Source organism: Primulina tabacum, chromosome 2 (genome assembly GCF_025594145.1).
Source record: "Primulina tabacum isolate GXHZ01 chromosome 2, ASM2559414v2, whole genome shotgun sequence".
Taxonomy (NCBI): Eukaryota; Viridiplantae; Streptophyta; class Magnoliopsida; order Lamiales; family Gesneriaceae; genus Primulina; species Primulina tabacum.
In genome coordinates, this window is record NC_134551.1 from 23,443,450 (window position 1) to 23,449,015 (window position 5,566).

A 5,566-nucleotide genomic window follows, 5' to 3' on the forward strand; every position below is an offset into this window, starting at 1 on the left:
TATTAGTCGATGGATCCATCTACGTAAAACCGCTGTACCCGGTGGCGGGGACATCGACGACAGTATTACCCATCCACTGAGCCTTGGCCTAACATGTCATCGTATTTGAAAGGGGATCGGTTACGGTGACCGGAAGCGCAACGGAAGTTAAAACAACAAAGCTCTTGATAAAATCGTTACCTATCAACCTCTTGAGGTTGATGATGGCTCCAACTTTGTTGTCAAACAACAAAGCTCTTGAATGGGATGGCAATCTACAAGCTCTCCTCCTTTCCTTCAAATATTAGGCCCACCACCAACTTTGTAGATCCACCTCACACTTGCACTAGAAAATGTAAGGCTTTTTCAAAGAGAAGTGACTTGTTTCTCCAACAATTGAAGAACACAAAAATGAGAGAAAAATTTGAGAGAATTGCCCTTCAAATTTCGGCCAACACATGACATGAACGAGGGAGGATGAGTTGTCTAGGTTGTGGGAAAATTTGATCCAAAAAGTTGCATGCCATGCCAATTTTTAATCAAAAGTATTCCCCAACCTTTCACCTCCCAAGCATGCAATTCTACTTGGGCTTGTAACAATTACAAGGCCCATGGACTATTTAAATTGTCTCAAACATGTTTGAGCCCAATTAGATTTTACTTGATTTTACTCATGCCCACTAGTTAAATAATTATTTCCAATTGGGCTCTACAAGGCCCAATGTTATTTAATTAATTCAACACTTGAATTAATTTAATTATTTGGACTCTACTAGGCCCACTAGTGTTTAATTAATTCAACACTTGAATTAATTTAATTTAGTCCATAATAATGTTTATGAAAATCACAATTTTTAAATACATTATTCACTTGGCCTACTTTTAATTTAAGAACACATTCATAAATTAAAAGTTACATTTCTCTCATAGAAGTCATACTTCTATTTTTCCTTACGCTTATAAACTCATTTATAAGCCGTTCAACACTTTGAACTATTTTACTTCTCAACGGGATCTAGAAAGCTAGCACTTGTGTGGCCCTCAATGGTTCATTCATACAACTAGCCGTGGGTTCACATCTCCATGTGATTCGGACTAAACATGTCCTTATATGAGCATACCCCAATTGCTTCATTCTTACTTATCAACTCCTTGATAACAAGAACGCCAGAACTCAAGTCTGATAGTACCCAACCAATCATGTTAAACGCCTAGCAGCATCGCTTACATGATTCCCTAGGTATCAAATGATAGTGCCTGCAAGAACCATTCAATTATGGTTAGCGTACAGTACGGTCCCTTCAACTCATATATCCCGACCGATTCGACAACCATTGGTATATCGAGAGTTGTCAATGAATCGATACTATGTGTCATGTCGTAGTTGCATCGATGGTGTAATCTATGAAACCCCTTTCATAATTACCACCATACTCTGATCAGAGATTTCAACCTACATACACATGATAACACATAGGATATCCATACCCGAAGGTAAGCGGTGAATCCCCGACTACAATGCGTCGACTCCTATATGTTTCGACAGAACACCCAACCTTGCCACCTGATGACCCCATGAGAGTCGGTAAACAAGTCAAAGTGTAATTCTAGCACATAGAGTCTCAATGTTGTCCCGGGTCATAAGGACTAATGGTGTACAACCATAAACTAGGACTTTTCCACTCGATAAGTGAGAACCACTTGAAAAGTCCTTTTATGGAGGGTTGTTCAGTGCACTCTACAAGGAGCACCTATCTGCATGCTCGGACATCACAATGTCCCCTACCAATGAAACATGGTACTCACATCGCAGATACTAGTCTCGAACTCGAGCGGCCTATATCCTTCTTAGTGGCGGCTGAATCGACTAGGAACTGTTTAGAATATCAGTATTCCAAATATGAGTTTCATGATACTCATCATATGAGCATCTCATATTCTTTCTACTATTTGTATATTTAAAGACTTTATCTATGCAACTAGCATAGGTATACAGATAAAGAAGTGCCAAAATGACAAATTCAAATATTATTAAAATAAAGACTGTTCATACATAGAGTTTAATCATGAACCCTCGGCCAACACTTGGCTCGACGGGCACCTACTCTAACAGTATTATCATATCATCGTATTTAGTTACAACCAACTAACTTCCTTCAAAACATGTCATCATATTCATTACTTATAAAAATCATGCAGATACGTAAATTTTCTTAAAATCAAGCATGCAGTGTATTTTCATATTTTCATAAAAAAAATTCATATGCGTGATATCATACACATTTAAAACATGTCAAATTGTGATCAGGACGCCGCCAGGACTGCTAACTCGACCCAGGTGCAAAATGACCATTTTGACCCTAATTGACCATTTTACCCCTGGACCTCTAAATTGAGACCCGAAGCCAACCAAACTCCCAAGAACACCTCAAAACATATTTATAAATGTTTCCTAGGCATAACATTGAGCTCGTCCCATAAATTAAACGATTCGTTTAAAAACTTGGACTGGGGTCCCGGTTTTAACCCGAATCAACCAAAAACTTAACCAAACTTCTCCCAACTTAAACCATGACTCGAACCTACATGACTTGCCCCTAAACCACTTGTTTCAGACCCCTTAGGACCTAAGAACAACACCTAAAAGTTGCTGGAAATTTTCTACGCACCTACCACGAAACCCTAGAATTACCCTAGCCTTGAATTCTCGACTCTAGACCAAACCGACTAGGACCAGCCCCGAGCCAACCCTTCCTAGCCCACGTCTGGACCCTCCGGGAACCAATTGGAACTAGCCATCATCCCCATGCATGCTGTGAAGCACAACTGTAACGTACCGTAATTTTTCTACTTAAAATTTGCGGAAAAATTAAAAATTTTCTTAAAAGGGTAATCAAACTTCTATTTCGATAACTTAAACTGTACGTCCCAAAAGTAGTTGCAACAAAAGATCAAAAATAAAGTTTAAGAAAAGTATTTGTTTGAAATCTCATAACCAGTAGCGTGAAATCAGAGTATTAGACATTTCATAAAAACTTAAAAACTTGGGCGGTCCTCGGGTCTAACCTCCTGTTCAGTCCAAGCCAGCTCCTTGGTCCCCACCCCTAGTCTCTACGAAATCATCCTCACATGCATCGATCAAGTCTAGTGAGTCTAAAGACTCAACACGTATAAATTGAAAGTAACGAGTAATACATAATAAAACCACATGCAACTTCAAAATAGAACGTATATACTGAAACTTGAACTTGCAAATAAACTTGAACATACGTACATAACATAGACGTTCCATAACGTGAAAATTTTTCTTAAACATGCTTGCATACTTGAACATACATAACTTCATCATTTTGCGTAGAGGCATGTTTCAAAGCAAGTGACACATACATAAATACGCCTGATCAGACTAAACCACAGTACTGGGCTGACAGGGACGAATCCACTGCCACATACATGAGATCCCCGGTCATGCTTTAACGGGTGGATTGGCCCCCGTTCATGCTTTAACGCTTTCCAATCCTGATCTAAACCCGTTCATGATTTAACGGGGTGGATTGGTCCCTGGTCTTGCTTTACCACTTTCCAATCCCATACATAAATTGGTCACAAGACATTTAGCATACCTCAAAAACTTGAAATATTTTCTTTGCACGTCGAACATACTTACTTGGCGTTGAGGGATTCGTTGGATCTCGTTTGGGACCGCTGATGCAACATACTACAAGAGTTCAAGCACTTAATTTCCATACTTAGACATAATGATCGTTCTCACCACCCAAAATGGCAATTTTCTTATGACGTTCTAAATCGCTCGGGACTTGACCTCCTTTAATCGTTCTACTAAGCCACACATCAACTCCTGAAACAAATCCTAACATAATGTATGAACATTTCCCAAAACATAAAAGACATGAGCCTAAAATAGTGTTTTGAAAAGTCATGGACGAGCGCCTAGGCGCTGGACAATGCTGCGCTGCGGCGCCGGCGCTAGGCACTAGCGCCGCGGCGCTAGCAAGGCCGAAGGCCAAGCGCCCTCGTGGCGCCTGGCTTGCGCAGAACGGGCGCTGCGGCGTTCCCTGACGAGCGCTGCGGCGCTAATCCTGCGCACAAGCAACCCAAAATAACATATTTTGATGCAATTTTAAAAGTGATGCTTAAACGACTCGAACCGATGCAACGAGACTCATCTTATGATGCTATGACATGGATTCAGTTCAAAAAAATGTTCCCAAAACAATGACGCACAACAATTACGCAACAAAGTCCGTAAACATGAATTTTTGACACCAAAATAGTTTCTACGACTTCAAATGTAACCAAGTGCCTACCGACTCGAGACGAAACACCAATCATCAACCCCACCTCATACTCACCATGCTTACACGCAGCAGCAGTATTTTATATCAAATCGAAGGTATCGAAAAGTTCTACGATTTTCATGTTGTAAGTTTTCCCAAAATCGCGACCGAAAAATCGCAGTTTTTAAAATAATAGTAAAAACGAGATTTTCAGATCCAGAAAAGTTCAAAATGCGATCTAAACAATTTCCGCTCAAACTTTACACTTCACACATGTATTTTAACTCATAATAAACATCACAACACATAATATGACAAGATCGATGCAGAAATAACAGAATATACGTGCCTTTTGATGATTAAAATACCGAAGAGACGATACCGACGCGGGGAAAGATGCGAGGTTGAACCAGGACGAATGTGGCGTGATTTTCCTTGAAGGAAAACTCACGAAAACTTGCTGGACAAATTTAGAGAAGGGGGCGGCTGTTTTTTCTCTCAAGAACTGTGGGGGCCCGGACGCTAATTAATTTCTTAATCATCTTTGGGAATAATTAGATCAATTAATAAACAGGGTCTAAAATTTATTTATTTTTTACTACAAGAGTACGCAACATATGAAATAACTCTTATTTCATTTACAAGATCAATATCCAGATCTCAGTACAAGTCCTGTACAAAAGTAAATCATAACAACTATTGTTCATTCACTACATGTCCGGTAATGAAACAGATCTACTTCTGGGTCCGAATCTCCACGCTAAACTAGTCCTCTCTCTTCCTCGTCTTGACCCTGATCCTGTCCCACCTGTTGTCATGCACACATACAAACAAGACAACAGCCGGATAACTCCGGTGAGAAATACATTCCCAGTATAAATCATGTATACATGCAATCATATAAACAGATATAAAAGCATGAATTAGATATCAATAACAAGTATCAAATCTGAAAGACATGAAACGATATAAAGCTGTAAATCAAACTCTGACTCACAATCTCTGACTCGACTCTTTCCTAATCTAGGGATCCCGATCTGAATAAGAACGTAACAATCTCTCACCTACTATCCCGATCACGGTGACGGTACGTTCTTATTCGGACTTTGGTCCCGTCTATATCGAATCTCGACGATAGAAGTCGCTCTTCTTCTAAGCAACATCGATATGACCAAACGTCCGGTGTCTTGGCATATCTTGCCGAAGACTTGGCATATCTTGCCAAACTATCAGGCACATCAGCCAAAGACTAGGCACATCAGCCCGTGACTTCTCACTTAACAAATGCT